Genomic DNA, 20,557 nt, shown 5'->3' on the forward strand with positions numbered 1-20,557 from the left:
AGATACTGAGACTCATAAACAAACTTTGGGCAGAGTGCAGGGAATCTTAGGAAAGAAGGGGGAGATAGTAAGATGTGGAGAGGACAGAAGCTCCATAAGGAGAGCAACAGAACCAAAATATCCGGGCACAGGGGTCTTTTCTGAGACTGATACTCCAACCAAGGACCATTCATGGATATAATGAACCCCTGCTCAGATGTAGCCCATGGCAGCTCAGTATCTAAGTAAGGGGAACAGGGATTGTCTTTGACATGAACTCAGTGGCTAGCTCTTTGACCTCCTCCCCTGGATGGGGAGCAGCCTTGCCAGGCCACAGAGGAGAACAATGCAGCCAGTTCTGATGAGACTGGATAAGCTAGGGTCAGATGGAAGGGGAGGAGGACCTCCCCTATCTGTGGACTTGGAGAAGGGCATAGGAGGAGATAAGGGACATAGAGTGGGATTGGGAGTAGGGGGAGGGGATTACAGCTGGGATACAAAGTGAATAAACTAATTGATATAAAAATAAATTGCACTGGAGGGAGAATGGGAGTGTGACAGGGTGAGTCATAGGGTTTAGGAGCCCCTGAGATAGAAGGTGGGTCGTGATGGGCTTGAGCTATGGGTTTCCGAAATGGGAAGCTGGGGTCTAGGAGGGAAGGAAGAGCTTAAATGAGGACCAGCTGGTGGTAGGGAGCAATTACCAGGGTGGAGATACCTCATCCTTGGGGGGTCAACATGATCCTGTAGGCATGGCAGTTTGGGGTAGGAGTCTGTGAGTTAACCAGGGGAAGAAGATGGGAGTCAGGAGAAGTTATGGGGGCCAGGGATAGGGGTGGCTCCAGAGTGGCTGAGTATATCTCGGCCAAGTAAAGGCAGATGGGCATGAACAGAAAAGGGTGTGAGAAAAAGGCTGGGTGGTGGCACGTGCCTTTAATCCCAACACTCAGGGAGGCAGAGGCAGGTGGAGGATCTCTGTGAGTTCAAGGCCAGCCTGGTCTACAGAGCAAGTTCTAGGACAGCCAGGTCTACACAGAGAAACCCTGTTGTGGGAAGAATGCAGGAGAGTGGCAGGGTCTTAGGTGGAAAGGAGGGGTTCCATCCAACCCCGGGACCAGAAATTGGTGATGGGACTGTGAGACCCAAGTGAGAGGTCAAAAGAGAGAAAGTAGTCCGCATGTCCATCAGAAAGGTGATGGACTTATCTGCTTTATGTGGATTGCTGTTGGTGTCAGGGCAGCTGCCAGCTTGGGCCTGGAACGTAGCCTTCTGCTGTAGCCAAGCCTGTCAGGAAGACTCGGCTGCTTCATCTTTTGTATTAAAGACCGTAAAAGCCATGGGGTTTGGGGGACCATCCTCAGCCTTTTTTTAGTTTTTTTTTTTTTTTCCAAGTATCTGAAGATGACTGGAAACTAAATGGGTAGCCAGGACCATGGCTCCCACTGGGGAGGCTGGGTCAAGGAAGGTATATTGGATCTCTTGTAATCAATCGATTTAGAAAAATGGGCGGATTCTCGTCAGCTCCCTGCATAATTTCATGAAGCTTATCAACGTTAACAACTTCGTTTGAGACCATTTCCATACCCTGAAGGAGGCGGTGGACCTTGAGGTCCCTCCTCTGGCAGCCATTTTGACCCGGTTGTTGATCCCCATTAGGTTCTGTAGCCGGCACCACCATGTCACCCGCAGGGACTGTATCATCCACTAGGTGGGTCTGGGTTGCGTACTGCGTGCTGGCTGCTGCCTCAACTCCTCGGAGTGAGAGCGGTGGCCTGGATGACATAAAGGCCGTGCCCTGTTAGGTCACAGGCCTGGCAAAGGTAGTGGAACTCCTTAATGTAGGCAATGGGTCGGCAGAGGAGGAGCCCAGGCGCTTTTCAGTCTGGGAGGGGTCTTGGAGGGAGAAAGGAACATGAACTCCAAGAACCCCTTCAACTCTGGCCAGCTCCTGAGAGGGCGGAGGAGCGCAGGGCTGCAGTGCGCATGAGAGGCCACACAGCAGTGGTCAGGGGAGGAGGCCAGAGTGTGGACGAGGACCAGGGTGTGGGCTGACCATTAGGTGGAGCCTGTGGTGGCAGAGAAGGAGGGGCAGTGAGAGGAGAGAGGAGGAAGATGGGTAAGAGGCAGGCGAGGAGGCTGGCTGCCCATGGCCTGTGAGTCTGAGGGAGGGGAGGGAGGATGGGGCGGGCGTAGGGAAGAGATGAACCACTAGGCGGAAGCATGAGGCGGTGTATGAAGGGTAGGAGTAGAGGGCGTTCTGGGAAGGGATGGGGGTGCCAGTGACTCAGGCAGCTCAGTCAGGGCAGAGGGCAGCTCGGGGTCTGAGTCCCAGGATGAAAGGGGTGTCTGGAGGTGCCGCAAGACTCGGGCCTTCGAGCGCTGGCTATAGAGGGTGGGTGAGGAGCGCAGTGCCCCAAAAACCTGGACATAAGGGAGCTCAGACCCCCTGTCCGTTCGCCAGCAGAAATTTTCAAGATCGCGAAAAAAGATACTATAGCTAAGAGTGCCCTGTGGTGGCCATTTGGACTCTTCGTCCACGGTGTACTGTGGCCAGTGTGATGATATGTAAATCATACACCGCAGGACCGGCCTGATACAAAGAGGTTTATCGGAGACAGACAGTGGGAGCGCATAGAAGGGGGTATGGGAGGAGTGCCCCAGGAGAGGACTTCAGGGAGGGCGAAAGCAGTGACAGGGCGGTTCCTTTCTACCTGGAAAGCCCCTGGCTGGCACCTGGTGGCTGGTGATGGACCAAGAAGCGGGCTGAGAGCGGGCTGTCGGGAACAGCCTACCAGTTTCCACACCTCCCTGAAGGCTTTTACGCTTAGCTGCCCTTCGAGGTTGACGTTAGCACGCATAGCAAGAGGTCCTGCTGTATTAGTGAGCAAAGTTCAGGCGCAGAACTTGGACTACAGTCACTCATTGATCCCCCTAACGGAGAGTTGTGCTAATAGCATTAAGCCACCCTCTCGACTCTACTCACCGGGCAAACAAGGGACTCGTGGTGGCTTTAGGCCCCAACCTTGGGGGATGAGAGTAACAGGGTTGGTCCTGGGAAGAAGGGTGATGGGAGAAAGGAGAGAAGAGCAGACTCAGCTTAGACAGGCAGAGGGTCCTACAATAAGCTGATGAAGCATTCTTAAGGTCCGGATGATGACCCGAGACCCAGCTCAATGCTCTGACTTTTCCTGGGTTATTGTTAAAGAACCGTCATAGTGAAATCAATGCCACCGACGACACACTCGCTGAGGGCCACATTGCCTGGGCTGGATTGTGAGGACCCTGCTGTGGAGCCCGGGGCAGGAACTGGGGGGCAGCTGGGTCCAACATCCTTCCTTATCATGCCAACGATTCCCTTCTCTGGAACGGTGGGGGTGGGTTGGGTAAAAAAAGGAATCCACAAAAGCCATTCTACATCCAGCTCCTGTGAGACGTTAGATTGTAAGCGCCCTCTCATGGAAGCATCCAGAATTTAGGTGATGTCAGTTTGGGGAAACCATCAAAGGGAGGATAATTCCCTGGGGGCTGGGTGTCAGAGAAGATAAATTAAGGTTCTTCCTCAGTGGGAAAGTATTTATTTTAAAATGTCTGTTTGGAGACGGAGGCTGGCTTGGATATGGTTAGATTTATAACTGCCTGGTTAATACCGTGTATTTTGGCTTCATCTGGATGCCTCCTCCTTCCTCCCAAGTACATAGATGAATAGCTCTTTTTTTTTTTTTTTTTTTTTTAATCTGAATTTCTCTGGGAAAAACTGTGTGTTTGGCCAAGGTGTAATGAGTTTAATTTATGAGTCATAGTAAGATTTGTCTACAAATTAGACATGTTGAAAAGTTGAATCTGAATGATGATGCTTTTTCTGCTTTTGTATGCAAATAGTACATGAATGCATTAATTTAATGAACTTTATTGAAGTAAGCAATTCATGCAGAAGAGTGTATTAATCAGGGGTTATGCATAATCACCACTTGAACACGTCTGTGTAACCTGACTGGCTGTGTCACAGCGTCCGCAGCAGACCCATTTCTCACAGTTGTGGAGGCTGGGACATCCAGCACCAACAGCCGGCTGAAAGGGCCGGCTTCTGGCGTGGGCTTTCTTCTTAGCTTGCACACGGCTGCCTTCTCACTGGGCCTTCCGATCACAGCCAGCAATGGCTCCAGCCCCTGAAGCTAGGGAGATGAGGCCTCTGCAGGTTTTAGGAGGATGCAACATCAGAGACCAACTAGGAAACTGTCTCTTGTGCGCATCCTAGCCACACTGGTTTGGTCCTCCCCAGGTAGCCACTGGCTAGGGGAGTGTCACCTGGCTTTGAACTTACGTAGTTAAGGCTAGAGCCTCATCTGGTTGTTCTGTGTAGTTGCTCGTCTGTTTTCACTGTGGCATAGTATTCTGTTGTGAGAGTATGTTGCCACGTGTGCATTCTGGTTCTTCAGGGGTTTGTTTGCTTGTTCGTTTTTGTTTTTTGAGGCAGGGTTTCTCTTGTGCAGCCCTGGCTGTCCTGGAACTCACTCTGTAGACCAGGCTGGCCTCGAACTCAGAGATCCACCTGCCTCTGCCTCCTAAGGGCTGGGATTAAAGACACACCCCACCACCACTAGACTTAGGTTTTCAGTTTTTACCCACGGGAACTAATGTGTGTCTTTTGGCACCCTTACCTAGGAGTAGAATTTGCCTCTGATCCTTTATGGTCATCCTCAAGCGGTTTTATGAAGTGGCCATATCAACCTACCACTCCACCAGGAGCAAGTGGCAGTTCAGCCATGCTCGAAGTAGTCACACCACAGCGATTGGCAACTTCCGCAGACCAGGGTATCTTTCCTGAGAGAGCCAGTTGCTAGGGATTAGCCAACACTCCGTCAAAACACCTCAAGTCTTCCATCATTCGATGGTATTGGTGTTTTGTTTTTTTTTCCTAAAGAGAAATAATTTAAGTAATTAACTAATGTGGGGGGCTTGCTGGGCAAATCAGGGTTTCACATGGGCTAGGCAGGTTCTTTTTGTTTTTTTTTTTTTTTTTTTTTTTCTGTTTTTCGAGACAGGGTTTCTCTGTGTATCCTTGGCTGTCCTGGACTTGCTCTGTAGACTGGGCTGGGTTCTATCTATCTATCTATCTATCTATCTATCTATCTATCTATCTTAAAAAACTACTTATAAGGGCAGACACAGTGGCTCACGCCTGTAATCCCAGCACTCAGAGAGGCAGAGGCAGAAGCAGACAGATCTCTGCAAGTTCTAGGCCAGCCTCGCCTTCAAGGATACACAGAGAAACCCTGTCTTGAAAAAGAACAAAACAAGAAAGCATTATTTGTACATCAGAGGAGGCCACCAGATCTCATTATAGATGGCTGTGAGCCACCATGTGGTTGCAGGGAATTGAACTCAGGGCCTTTGGAAGAACAGGTAGTGTCTTAACCTCTGAGCCATCTCTCTAGCCCACTAGGCAGGTTCTTAATCACCAGCCCCCTATGCAAAAAAAAATTTTTTTTTGAGATAAGGACTTGCTACATAGCTCTCTGGTTGTCATAGACCAGATTTAGCTTCAAATTTGCAACAATCCTCCTAAATGCTGGGACAATAGCCATGTGCCTGATTTAATCTTTAATCTTTATTGTGTGTATCTGTGTGTCTGTGTGTGTGTGTGTGTTGCCTACATGTATGTATATATACCACATGTATACCTGATGTCTGTGGAGGTCAGAGAGGGTCTTGGATTCCCTGGAGCTGGAATTACAGGCGTGAGCCACCGCGTAGGTGCTGGGAAATGAACAGAGGTCCTGAAAGACTACCAAGTGCTCTCAGCCACTGGTTCCAGCACCCTGACTCAAAAATTTTAGAACTCTAATGTAAAACAGAAGTTGGGAAAAATTTTTAATTTTTTTTGTCAAGCTTAACTATTCAAGTCAGACAGCCCTTATTTTATGGAATGCGTCTTATCTATCTATACACCAATCTCCAAATTTAAAAATGAGAACATTCTGTTTTCAGCCCTTTGCAAATCCTCTCTCTTCTCTCTTTCTCTCCCATCCTAGTTCGTGTGCTTGACACTGTCTCTTGCCGTGACTTCTCTCAAGAATTCCGGGATCAGGCTGGGCAGGCAGTGCAGGCCTGTAATCCCAGAACTCGGAAGGTGGGGGCAAGAGGATCAGGAATTCGGAGTCAGCCTGGGCTACACTGTGAGTTCGAGGCCGGCCTGGACTACATGACACTATCACACAAAGAAAAAAAAATGTAATGTAATATAATAATAATAACAACAACTTTGGATCAAGCAATACCTGGCCAAGACACAAAAGCAAAACTGCTGCATTCCCCAAAGGACTAGTCTGAAAACTGATAAAACAGTACAACTTCAGAGGGAACGCCAGAGAAGAACCAAGCTGCAGCCAAAAGAAATTGCATGCGAGAGGCAAGATGCCCTCTGTCACCCGGTCACTGCAAGCCGAGCATGTCACCGCCATGGGTAACAGCCATGCTTTCCCAGGTGCTTCTGTCTGTGGGAAGGCAGCCCGGGGAAGGCTCGGAGCCACCTTCTTCCTGACAGACCACTCTGAGCAACTCAGATGTCCCTCAGCAGCAGAATGCCCAGGGCTTCTTCCCCCCTTAACATTTGTTTGTTTTGCTTTTAGGTCAGAGGAATCAGTTCTCTCTTTCCACCTTGCACTCCCTGGGAGCAAGCTCAAGTCATCAGGCTTAGAGACAGGCACCTCTACCCGATGAGCCATCTCTGTTTATGTGCCCTGGTATTTTGCCTGCATGTGTGTCTGCACACCCCTTGTGACCTGGTGTCCTTAGAGGTCAGGAAAGGGCATCAGGTTGCCTGGAAGTGGAACTACCGATGATTGTGAGCCACTGTGTAGGGGCTGGGAATTGAACCTGGGTCCTCTGGAAGAGCATCTAGTGCTTATAACTACTGAGCCATCTCTCCTGTCCTTTTTCAAAAAAAAAAAACAAAAAACAAACAAAAAAAAAAAACAAACTTATTTTCTGAGACAGAGTTTCTCTGTGTAACAGCCCAGGCTGTCTTGGAACTCGATTTTTATAGCAGGTTGGCCTTGAACTCACAAAGATCATCCTGCCTCTGCGTCCTGAGTGCCGGGACTTAAGGTGTGCACCACCACATCCAGCTCAGTATGATACACACACACACACACACACACACACACACACACACACACACACACACAGATGTGTGTATGTATGTATAAATTTTTTTTTTTTTTTTTTTGAAGACAGGGTTTCTCTGTGTAGCCTTGGCTGGCTGGGATCAAAGGCATGGGCTACCACACCGGCTTCAGTTCAAAAGTGTTATTAAATTATTTTTGTGGCACAGAGATTGAGCCAAGGACCTTGTGAATGTGAGCAGCAGTATATCTCAGGACCTCAGTCTCCCAAGGTCACGTACATTCTGATTCGTTGTTAACGGCGTGAGGGGAAAAAAGGCGGGGCTGGGCGGGGCTCTGTGGGGAGAGCACTTTTCTAGTTTCTAGTTTGATTTTCTGTTGCTGTGATGAACACACGGACAACTTGGAGGAAAGAAGGGATTTCAAAGTTAGAACCTGGGGGCAGGAGACGGAATAAAACCGTGGAGGACACTGTGGTTTGGCTTTCTTCCTCTGGCTTGTTCAGATATAACCCCCACCCCGCCCCTCCTTGGGTGGCTGTGGGGGTTGAGGGCAGGTGTCAGTTTGTCACCCTGGCTGGCCTGGAACTGGAGTTGTAGACCAGGCTGGCCTCAAACCACATGATCTGCCTGCCTCCCAAGTGCTGGGATTAAACACAGGCACCACAGGCCCACCTGTCTAGAGGTGGCTCTGCTGGGCCCTTTTAATAATTTCCAAGGATGGAAATGCCCCACAGGTATGCCCAAACTGAGAAACAAGATCCGCCATCACACCTAGCAAGCACAGAGCCCCATGTTTGATCTGCAGCTATGCATAAAACCAGGCTGGCAAATACGTGCACGCTCAGCGTTCAGAAATGGCAGCATGAGGATCACAAATCCAAGGTCACTCTTAATTACATGATGAGGTCAAAGGCAAGGCCAGCCTGGGCCGCAGGAGACTATCTCAAAACCAGGAAAACTACAAACAAAAAGATAAGAGGACTAAAGAAAAGAAAATGTTTACAGTAAAATATAAGTAAGCCTCACCTATTTTGGATTGAAGGACCTGGAGACCTTTAATCCCAGCACTACAGAGGCAGAGGCAGAGGCAGGTGGATTTCGGAATTCAAGGCCAGCCCAGTCTACAGAGTGAGTTCCAGGACAGCCAGTGCTTGTCTCAAACAAAATAAAATAATAAAGTGAAGACACAGAAGAATACACACAGTTGATAGACTTGGCTAGTCCATAGGAGTCCAGACTGCGTGGAAGGACCCATGAGGAAGCAGAGAGCAGGAGAGAGCAGGATGCTGGGTTTGTCCAGTGTGAATCCAGGTAATGGCAGAATTAATCTGTACATTTTATTGTGTTGTGTCCCAATAAAATAAAAAAGAAATCATATGCTGGCAATTATTCCGAGTGATGTCAGTGACAGCTGCCAATTATCCAGACAGATGTTATCTTTGAATTGGGAACAGCCCTGTCTTTTTCCGATGTTTACTTGGCACTGCAGTGTCAGCGTGGAAATACCATTGTCCCGGCTTCCTTTCTGTTGCAGAGATGAAAACACTCTGATTGAAAGCAACTTAACAGAGGAAAGAGTTTATTTGGCTTACCCTTCCAGGTCACAGTCCATCATCCGGCGAGGTCAGGGCAGAAATCACTTCCAGGTCACAGTCCATCACTGAGGAGAGTCGGGCAGAAGTGAAAGGGGGGACTTGCAACAGAAACCAGGGAGGAATGCTGTTCGCAGTTTCAACCACTCACACGCTCGTGTGCTAGCGTTCTTATACAGCCAGGGCCACCTGCCTAGGCACGCTGCCGCCGGCTCTGGCCTGGGCCCTGCTGCATGAACTAAAATCAAGACAACCCCCGCAAAGCCAGTCAAGCAAGGCTTTCCTCTTAAACGACGCTGGGCTGTGTCAAGTTGACAATTAAAGCTAATTAGGACAACAGTTTTCCCTGTTTAAATAATTTAAACCAGGAGCTGGAAAGATGGCTCAGTGGTTAAGAACGCCGACTGCCCTTCCTGGTTTTGATTCCCAGAACCCACATAGTGGCTAGCAACTGCCTGTAACTCCAGTGCCAGGGGATCTAACTCCCTCCGGTCTTCACAGGCGCTGCACACATGTGCACACACACAGGCAAAACATCACATACATAAAATAAAACTAAATAGACTTCAAAACTTAAAATTTTAAATAAAAAACCTTCTAGAACCAAAGGTCTTATACACAGATTAGTGTTAATCACTGGCAAAAAGCACACTGTTGTATAGAGAAATACAAATATATAATTAGGACTAGGTAGCCCCATACGTTATAAAGATAAACGGTTGCAGAGAAAACCCTGTAGCTATACCTAACAGTTGGAAATTTTATCACCTTGCTCTCAGAAATGAAATAATTAGCTAGAAGTAGGGTGCACATCTTTAATCCCAGCACTCAGGAGGCAGAGGCAGCTGGATCTCTGAGTTTGAGACCAACCTGTCTACAGAGTGAGTTTCAGGATAGCCAAGGCTACACAGAGAAACCCTGTCTTGAAAAAAAAATAATAACAGCCTCTATGCATAATTTAAAAAGCCAGTGAAGGCCAGAAAGACAGCTCATCATGTGAAGGTGATACCATCAAACTGAGCAGGAACTCACATAGTGGGAAGAGAGGACCCCCACAAGTGAGTCTTGGATCTAGGTATCACACACGCACGCACACACTCCTTCATAGGCACACTGTGTCACACACACACACACATACAATAATAATAATAAATAATTTATTTAATAAATAATAATTATTTATAAATAAATAATTTATGTATTTATTATATTGTAGGCACTTAGGACTTATTAAGCATATTCAAGCTCCTGATTTCATCTCCAGCACAAGAAGAAAAAATATGGTAAATGTTAATCTGTTTTCATATTTAAGTATTTGAAGCCTTAGGAGTTAGAGGAAGGAGGATGGGGAATTCAGGGCCATCCTTGACTACCTACTGAGTTCAAGAACAACCTAGGCTACATTATCTAAAAAATAAAATAAAATGAGATCAAATCTCTATTTGAAAGTTCTTCCTCACCGCTTTTGCGCATACGATTAGCAGGTTTTAACTAACCACCGTGGTAACATTTTACTCTGAAGTATTACATGTCCCCTTCAGTTGACTAAGATGTCAGAAATGAGACTGAAGACATTTGGCTGCTGAAGCATCTCAGGGCTCAGGCCAAAGTCACAGATGGAGGAGCAGATGCCAACCAAATACTAAGTCTACAAGTCAACTGCGATGCACTGCTGCAGGGAACTATTTCATGTGTGCACGATAAAGTGCTTCTAATATCCTCAGACGGAAAATTGTATGGACATTACCTGGAATCAAAGGGGGTAACAAATGGCAAAAAAAAACAAAAACAACAACAACAAAAAACTAGAATCAGAATAAAATTTCTAGTTGAGGAGGATTTCTTTGAAGGAGTGACACCTGGGGAAATTTTATCATTTTTATTATTTTTTAGAGCTCATTTATTTGTATTTTGTTTTAGTGTTGGCCTGAATGTATGTCCATGCAGTACCACTGGAGGCCAGAAGAGGGCGTCAGATCCCTAGGGATTGGAGTCAGAGCCAGCTGAGTCGCCTCACGTGCTGAGAACAGAACCTGGCTTCTCTAGAAGGACAGCCAGGGCTCTTACCCACTGAGCCATTTCTCCAGCCCCTGGGGCAATTTAAAAAAAAATGCTGTCAGCTGGTGTGGTGGCACACACACCTGTGATCTTAGCACTCCAGGAGGCAGAGGCAGGCAGATCTCTATGACTTTGAGGCCAGCCCTGACTGCAAAGTGAGTCCAGGACAGACAGCCAAGGCTACACGGAGGATCCCTGTGTGCCACCACACCCAGCTGACACGGCGTCTGAAGGCGAAAGCTGGTCAGAGAGGTCTCTCGTACATCAGTGGTGGGCGTGTAAATTGAACCATCACTGTGGAAAACAAGTTAGCCTTCATCCTGCATCATTAGAACGGCGTGTCCAGAAATTACACTCGAGTGAGTGTATACTTCTCAGGGCTAGCTTTTCTGCCATCCTGACAAAATACGTGAGACGGACAACTGAGAGGAAAGGTTTGTTTTGGTTCATGACCGTGGTCATTTGGCTCCATCTTTTCTAGGGCCTGGGGAGGAAGAACATCACAGAGGAGCCAGATGGAGCAAAGCCGCTCCGTTCACGGAGTGCAGGAAACAGGCAATGAGACAGGAACAAACCCTCAGTGACCTCCTTACTCCAGCTGGCTCCCCCTTCGAGCTCCCGCCTCTTCCCAATAATGCCATCAAGACAGAAATGGTCATATTCCTATATTCAGGGTATGCTAACGGTACCCAGTTCTTGGATTTGTATTCTTGGTATGAAAAGAATGCCGTGTGTGTGTGTGTGTGTGTGTGTGTGTGTGTGAGTGTGTGTAGAGGAATTTTAATCCAGCAACAAGGCTACTAAGGCTAGAATACCGACCTGCCCTTAGTACACACTTTTAATCCCAAACAATGAAAGTAAAGTTAGTTGGTAGAAGGAAGCAGCCATGTTTGAAAGTAATGTCTAATTGAGAGGCAGACAAAAAAAAAAAATCAGAGAAAGATTTGACAAGATAGAATATATGCAATTCTCAGGAGAACAGAGAAGAAAGAGGGATGACTTAAAAGGAGCATGGGGCAAGGAAGAGGAGGCAGTTTTATCTGGACGGCTGTACAGAGACAGGTTGCAGAGAGAGAACAAGCTAGACACAGGTGAAGACAGATCAAAGCAGAGAATGAGAAGTAACCAGAAGATTAGAACATATTGCCAAAGTTAGGATGAGGCCAAGCAGAGCAATTCCGAGGCTGAGAGAGAAGTCAGATTGAGTTAATCAGCTAGAAGAGGAGTTTGAGCCGGAACAGCTGAGCTGAACCAGCCAATCAGAGTTTCGAAAGACCTAGAAAGGGTGCACTTACTCAGGAGTAAGTCTCAGAAGCTGCCAACATTCTGAGCCTAGATTAGATTGTACGGAGGCTAGAAGGTTCGAGGACTGGGTCTAGGTTAGCAGATGAGGCAGTGACAACAATTACATCAGGAGAATAAAAGTTGCTTTTACGTGTGTGTGTATGTGTGTGTGAGAGAGAGAGAGAGAGAGAGAGAGAGAGAGGATAGAGACAGATATACAGAGAGGAGGAAGGATTTGAATTTCAGGGAGGACAGGGACTGTGGAGAGTGTGGACCAGCACTCTGCACTGTATTTAACCGTGACTGCCGTTCCTTCCATGCTTTTGGTGATAGGGTGTCACTTGGAAGCTCAGGCTGGTCTCAAACTCACGATCTTCCTGCCTTGGCCTCCTGAGATTGTACTTGCACAACACCGTACTCAGGTTCAGTATGGGTAAACCTCAGTCCAGGACAGCCAGAGGTGTAGAGAGAGACCCAGTCTCAAGACACAAAACAAAACAAAAACAAAAGCAGGGGCCTGAGAGATGGCCCCGTGGGTAGAAGAGCTTACAGTGTGAGCCCGATGACCTGCGCTTGAACCCTGGGACCCACAGCCGAGAGAACCGACTCGTAAAGGAAGTCTACTGAGTTTTTCGCATGCACCCGCACGCTCTCACACGCACGATGATAAACAAACAGTAAACTTTAGGAAATGTTGTGTGTGATGGCACACACACTCACACCGCCTCACGTACCATAAAAAGACATAAGCAACGCGTCCGTCCTTGAAAAGTGATGGCTCGTGAGGAGCCGTGCGGTGTTTTGGGATAGGATCCTGGGTTACTTAATGATTGGCTGCGTCCTGAGAAGGGCATTCAGGAGGTTCCAGCGGTGTGTGGCATTTAGGATGCACTTACACCCAGCTGGGTAATGCGGGGTAATGGCTCCGTGCAGTGCCTTAATTTATTATTACGTATAAAAAAGTAAAACAGGGTCCCATGGAGCCCAGGCTATCCCCAGATTTGCTGTCCCCCCAAGGATGGCCTTGAACTCCTGGTCCTCTTGTCTTCCCCTCCCGAGCGCTGAGATTAGAGGTGTGCACCGCCACATCCCGTTATTATTGTTGTTGTTATTTATGTGTGGGCTTCCCTGAGCTTCTATACATCATGTGGCCTCGGACACCCGGGAAAGCCAGAAGAGGGCGTCAGCTGGCAGCTGCTTGCTGTGGGTGCTGGAAACTGAACTCAGCAAGGGCAGTGGGCACTCTTAACCCTGGAGGCGGCAATCCAACGTGTTGTTGTTGTTGTTGTTTGTTTTGCCTTGTTTTTTGTTTGTTTGTTTTTAAGATAGGGTTTCTCTTTGGAGTCCTGGCTGTCTTGGAACTCACTCTGAAGACCAGGCTCCCCTGAGAGCTCTGCCTGCCTCTGCTTCCGAGTGCTGGGATTAAGGGCGTGCGCCACCACCACCTGGCTTAGATTTAAATCTTTTCATTAACACAGAGTAATTGCACTTATCTGTGGGGTACATCGCTTCATTTCAACGTGTAGGTCCTATACGGAATGATTAGATTGGGGTGACCCACACATCTGCTACCTCAGACATGCTGTTTCCTTGCATTGGGACTTCTCAAAAATATTCTCCACTAAGCTTTTCTTCCTCTTGTCTTTTTCCTCTGGGAGTGGGGGGTGCTGGGGCTAGAACACAGAGCCGCAGGATATGTTTCATGACTGAGCTGATCCTCGAACACCTCTCCTAGCTAGTTTGAAATATGCAGTCGTCAGCTTTAGCTATCCTTCTGTGTCACAGACCATTGGAAGCTATAGTCCTGGGCTGGGGAGACAGCCCTGTGGGTAGTGCTGACTTGGCAAGCCTGAGTTCAGATCCCCAGCAGCCACGTAAGGGCCAAGCCTCAGCGGCATATGTCTGTAACCCCAGTGCCAGGACACATGTAAAAACACACTCGGACATGTACACACACGAATAGGTGTAGAAGGCACCAGTGCTCGCAGCTAAGTTGGGGAATCCAGGAATGCTAACCACAGAAAGTTGTCCCCTCAGTGGAAGAATGAATACTGTTCTTTGCCCAGAAGGCTGGAGGTGGCGGTTGCTAGCCGCCTGGGGACTTTGCTGTCTGTGGAGCCAGAGCTCACTCGAATCCCCTGGAGTGCTTATTCCAAACTCCCCCTCCATAGACCTTTATCTTTGCATTTGTTTCTCAGTGAGTAGAATCCATCCTTCGGGAAAATGGCACAGATTTTCTATACCCAGGTGACCTCTGTGCTACCCCAGAGCCCACACCAGAGCCTAGGCCCGTAAGCTGTAGAACCCATATGGTAGAGGTCACAGGTACTTTGCAAAAGAGTTTTGAAGTAATCATGCCTTAAGCTTTATTGTGTGCATGGGATTGAGGTAATTATTACCAGAAAACTTTTTTTCCTAAAATTATATTATATGTAAATATGTCTAAAATAAACTGGCCTGCTGCCAGATGTTTGAACTAACACTGACTAAATCAGGCTGGACTGTCTTCCTGCTTATGTCACCTGGGTCATTTCCCTGCCACCTGTGATACTTGTAGGGACCCGCACAAGTATGTGTGCCCACACACAAACATGTATACACACATATGAACATGTATAGACACACACACACACACACACACAGTTATACCTCCAGTCCAAACCTATTCCTCTCTCCACTGAACATCTCTCCATCGCCTTCCTGGTTAGCACTATCCTCTCCTTTTTTGAAATCAACTTCAGCCTCCCCACGTAAGAACACAGAACATTTTTCTCTCTGGATCGATTCACTTCACTTAATGATATCCCACGATCCTGACAGGTTGCCCTGAAATGCCGGAACACCATCCCTTTGTAGCTAAACAGTATCGCATTGTGTATGTAACACACGTCTTCTTCATGCGTTTTTAGGCTGGTGGACACATAGAGTCTATCTGTTGCTGCAACAAGGTAGAGGCGCAGACATCTTTAATACACGGATTGCAATTCCTTCGCCTAAATACGCACTGGTGGGGTTGCTGGATCATGGGATAGCTGTCTTCCTCAGAGAAGCACCGTATTGTTTTCCATCATGACTGTGTGCTTTGTGTTCCCACCAGCAGAGCGAGACCCCCCCTCTCTATGTCCTTGCCAGCGTTTGCTGATTTTTGTCTTTTTGTTTTGGTTTGTTTTATTTGTTTTGTGGGATAGGGTCTTGTTATGTAGTCCTGGAACTTGCTACATAGACCAGACTGCCTGCCTCTGCCTCTGGAATGCTGAGATCAAAGGTGTGGGCCTCTGTGCCTGGCCCAATTTTTGTCTTTTTGATACCGGTCATTTTGAGTAGAACAGAATAATAGCTCAGAATTTTTTTTATTTTCACTTCCCTGACTAATGACGTGGCATTTTTTCATATACTTGTTGGACCTTTGTATATCCTCTTGAGAAATGTCTATTTAGGTCGTATGCCTGGCTTCAGATTATGTTTCTTTGTTTTTGCCATGAAGTGCTTGGGTTCTCTATATATTCTGGAAACAATATATTGTTTGTTGTGTGAGTGGTTTGTGACTATTTCCTACCCGCTGAGGTAGGAAATTCTACTCTTGAATGCTGATGTCAGTATCCAGAAGTGTTTTAGTCTGCCATAACCTCCCTTATTCATTTTTGTTTTTATAGCGTATTCTCCTGAGGTCATAGCCAAATATATCTTTGCACAAGATAACGTGTTTTATATATATATATCCACAGTGGGATTTTTTGCCCTTACTTGTGAGTCTTTGATAAGTTTTTATATGGTTAGAGGTCGGGCTCCAGTTCCTTCTGTTCTGAGGTGTCCAGTTCTTTCATCAGTATGGCAAATCAATAGATGAGGTGAAAAGGTGGGTCCCTGACTTTATAGAGATTCATGAAGTTATAAATGTGTACAGGAGAGGAGGGTTGATTTGAAACTAAGGCAAAGAATGGAAGAAGGGGAGGGCAAGAAATACGGTCAAAGGGCACGATGTGCAAAAATGCCTTATTAACTCATCACTACAAGCAATGAATAAATGCCAACAAAATCCACACTAAATGTGTGCTATCTGCCCAAGTAACAGCTTGCTGGAGTTCTTTCTTTTTTTTCTTTTCTTTTCTGTTGTTTTGAGACAGGGTTTCTCTGTGTAGCCCTGGCTGTCCTGGAACTTGATCTGTACACTAGGCTGGCCTTGAATTCAGAGATCCACCTGTCGCTGCATCTTGAGTGCTGGGATTAAAGGTGTGTGCTATCACACCTAGCTAATTTTATATCATTATTATTATTATTATTATTATTATTATTATTTTGTATGTGTGTGTTCGTGTGTGCTTAGGTGTCTATCTCAGAAATGTCATTCACTTTATTTTTGAGGCATGAGTCTCTCATTGACCATTTGCTCAAGGCCCACGGACTTTCCCATCTCTGTCTCCCCAGTGTTGGGAGTACAAGTGCCCCACCACGCCTGGCATCTTCACTTGGGTTCTGGGGATCAAACTCAAGCTCTTATTCTTGCAAGACAAGCCCATTATCAACTGAGGTATTTGGTAGCCCGGGCTTCCTTGCTTTTCTTTAAAAGATTTGCCTGTTTTTATTTTCTGTAGGTATGTATTTTGCTGTGTATGTCTGTCCACCACAAACGTACCTGGCGCCTGTGCAGGCCAGAAAGAGGCATTGGATCCCGTGGAACTGGAGGTCCAGATGGGTTATGAGCTGCTATGTGGGTGTGGGGCCCAAACCCAGGGCATGTGCAAGATCAACACATGCTCTAACCACTGAGCTCTCTCCAGTTCCAACAGTAAACCATTTTTATAAGTAGCAATACACTCTAACATAATGGTGGAAATAGTATAATATATACTATAATATGTGCTAGAACTAAAGCATAGTCATTTATCAGTTAATCGGCATTTTGTCACCAAAAAAGAATAATGTTATAAAACTATAGTAAGTCATATGTCATATGTTAAACACATGGCCCAGAAAGAACACTGCTATCATTGCAGGCTTTAGATATGGAGCAGAATTGTATATGATGTATAGATAGATAGATAGAGAGATGTTTCTTTTTCAGTGAAGCTGGAAGTGGAATCAGGACCGCAGGCTTGCTTTGGAAATGCTGTTCCACTGAGTTGCATTCCCAGGACTGCACTACCCTGTCATGTGACACGTAACCACTTTTCCCCAGGCCACGTCACACCAGAAATACTGTGATACACGATGATAATCCTACAGCCATCATGCCACTAGGCCATAGGAAATGTTAGACTTTGTTATTATCTTCTGACACGAACAAACAAACAAACAAACAAGAAATGCAACAAAAAATTGAACAAAAAACCAAAAAAGTACAGCACGTATCTATAAAGCACATGGCATGCTAATTATTTAAAAATTATTATTTTAATTAAAGAACATTTTTTTTTCAAGACAGGATCTCTCTGTGTAGCCCTGGAACTCACTCTGTAGACCAGGCTGGCCTCGAACTCAGAGATGTACCTGCCTCTGCCTCCCAGGTGCTGGGATTAAAGGCGTGTACCCCCCCCCCACGTTATCCATCTATCAATGGATCGCTCAATTCATCTATTTATTTATTTCGTTAATTTTAACTTGCATCGGCATCTTGCCTACATTTATTCGTGTACCTGTGTATGTCTGCCAGGTTCCCTAGAACTACAGTCACAGTTACAGTACGGACAGTTGTGAGGTCCCATGAGGTTCGGAGAATTGAACCCAGGGAGAGCAGCCAGCGCTCCTAACTGCTGGGCCATCTCTCCAGCCCTTACCTAGATTATTATTATTATTTTATTTTCAATTGTGTGCGTGTGTGTGCCTCTGAGTGCAGGTGCCCACAGAAATGGACATGGGTTCACCGGAGCTGGAGTTAAAGTGGGTGCTGGGAACTGAACTCTGGCCCTCTGCAAGAGCAGTGTGTGCTTTCAAGGGATGAAGCCTCTCCCCATGCTTATCTCTCTCTCTTTTTGGACCAGCACTCCCCTCCAGCCCCTGCCAAGCAATCGCCAATCCCTCTGTTCCTATGACTTCAAGTTTTTCAATTCCTATGTGCGAGCAAAGTCCTCGTGACATTGACCTTCCCGTGCCTGGCTCATTTCCCTTCTCAATGTCCCACATTTGTGTTGTCGCAACCCATAGAAATTCATCTTTTAAAGACCGAATCATTCCCCACCTTGGCCGCAGCTGAGCCCTCCAGCTCACTCGCTCAGAACTCACTAAGTGAACCTGGCGGATGTCGTGATAGGCATCCCCAAACCTCTACCTCTCTCTCCTGAGTGCTGGGGTTACAGGCGCGAACCTCACCTGGCTTACAGTTTATTTAATTTTGTCCCGAGTCGGGGTCTCACATAGCTCCAGCTGTCTGGGAAATTTGCCTGGAGGTTGGCCTTGAACGCTCGTTCCTCCTGCTTCTGTCTCCTGAGTGCTGGCATGTGCTCCACCATCTGGCTGTGCCATCTACGCTCTGGGTCCTTCAGCAGGGTGTGGCTCAAATGGTGGCGCCCCTGGGCAAAGCCCTCTGCTGACTGTGGCCAGTGCCCCTGGACCAGCCTCCCATTTCACTGGGCAGAGGGGATGGAGGCTTCTCAGCAGCTTCCTCCTTCCTCCCCTCCCCCTGGGCGCTGATCTCAAGCTCTGAGGGTATGTGCTTCATTGCATGATGAGTAGATTTTCCCAACTGCCTCCCTCTGGAGCAGAACATTCCGTCCTCCCGGGGGTGGGGGTGGGGGGGACAGACACACCAGGAAGCTTTAATCTCTGTTCTGCCGGCAAAGTTCCCCAAGGTCAGAATCCAGGCTTTGACAATTGTTTACTTCAGAGTGGCACCAAATTGGGGTCATAGGCGTCCACTTTCCACTCAAGCCTTTGAGAGACAATCCATTGGGGTGGCTCGGTGCCACCCACCCGAGGACCTGAGTTCTCTCCCTGGGAACCAGAAGGAGAGAACTGGCTCCTGCAAGCTGTTCTCTGACCTCCACGTGTGCACAGGCACACATATGCAACACACGCACATGCACTCACACGCATGCACAGCCACACAGACACTGACACACACACACACACACACACACACACACACATACACACGCATGCCATGCATGCATGCATCACACACCACACATAAAGAGAAGACACAATCTGAGCAAAAATATTGTTCCCCTCTCTCCCTCCCTCCCTCTCTCTCTCCAAGATGGGACATCTCTCTTTCCAACACAGCTGCCACCCAAACTCTTCTATATAGGTCTTCAGGGGTCACCACCGGCGACATCGTTAATTGAGGGGGTGCTTTGCCCCTAAAACTGAGGCTGAGAAAGAAGCCTCAGTTCCCTTCCCCTAAAGCCAAATCCCAAAGACTAGTAATTTACGGCGACTGAAAATGTGTTAGGCCCTCCGTTGTGGGGCTATGACGTGTAAGATGGAGGGGCAGGCTCTGGTGGGGTCTTCTTGCTGGGTCATGTGGAGATGCCACATGGTGAGGAGGTCCAGGCATGTGAGAGACGGACGTGACTAAGCTGATCCTTTATGAGGAACCTACTTCTGAGGTAACTGACTAGTTAAGGTAAGAGCCTGGACCTGTTCAGGAGGGTGGAGCAATTCATGGTGTCACCTCTGTCCTTTACTGTGTCTCTTCCTTGGGTGCACACCTCCTCTCAGGAGCCAGAGTCCTTTAGGAAAGAATTTGTAAGACTAGAATGGCTAGCTCAACGAGAAGGCGATGCAAAGCAACAACTGGTTGGTGGTCCCGTTTCTGGACACTGAGCAGAGGATCTTCTGACTTTTGCTTTGAACCTATTTGGTCAGTTTCTGTGGCAGTCTGATGGAAAGACCTTGTGCTTTGAGTGGTCTGGTTCAGGCTTTCCAAGCCTCATGGAAGCAACACCCTTTGAGACCACGGCAGGTTCATATGCCCGTTCTTTGAGACATATGCGCATACCTCGGATTTCCTCGGCCCCTAGCCACTGGATCTCCAAGGCGTGCCACTCACCTGGTGATAGAGTTTGATGAGGTCCTTCTGGTAGGTTTGCATCTTAGAGAGCATGGGATTAGACAGAAGTGGGGTTCTTAGTTAGTCCTTCCCTCCTCTCTGCTTCCTGTTTCTTCTCCTTGATCCCTTCTATCTTCAGCAGCCACTTGGGTACTCTCAGTAGGTCTTCATGGAGGCCACGGAACATTTTGTACAGCTCCTGGAAATGGAGGTGGCCGAGATGGCCAGGGCGCACATAGGCTGCCTGTGAGCAGCGGCTACTGAGGGTCTGGACTTGGCCTACTCTGAGCACAGTGGTCTAACCTCCTGGCCACGAAGCCATGAACCAGTGATTGCAGCACCTCTGCCAGCCCGAACAGGCTTTATTTGAGAAGAGGAAGGTCACCGCTACTGTTGACAGGAAATGGCATGTAGATTGTCCAACAGAGACCAGAGAAGCATCGGAGTTAGCTGGGTAGAGTTCCCCCCCACCCCCAAGGAGTTTTACAAGAGAAAGGTGCAGTAAAATGTGTGATAGCTGGGGGAAACGTT

The 20,557-nt window shown here is 47.5% G+C and overlaps 1 long non-coding RNA gene across 1 annotated transcript; it reads right to left on the minus strand.

The window, feature by feature from the left end:
- Nucleotides 1-3,870: 3,870 nt before the first annotated feature.
- Nucleotides 3,871-18,705, minus strand: LOC132653024 (uncharacterized). Its single transcript, XR_009590657.1, has 3 exons — nucleotides 18,346-18,705; nucleotides 8,698-8,765; nucleotides 3,871-4,894 (listed from the first exon to the last, which is right to left on the minus strand). It is a non-coding gene; the product is annotated as an uncharacterized LOC132653024 (long non-coding RNA).
- Between the last annotated feature and the right edge of the window lie 1,852 nt (nucleotides 18,706-20,557).

The sequence above is a fragment of the Meriones unguiculatus genome, chromosome 3 (assembly GCF_030254825.1).
Source record: "Meriones unguiculatus strain TT.TT164.6M chromosome 3, Bangor_MerUng_6.1, whole genome shotgun sequence".
NCBI classification, from domain to species: domain Eukaryota; kingdom Metazoa; phylum Chordata; class Mammalia; order Rodentia; family Muridae; genus Meriones; species Meriones unguiculatus.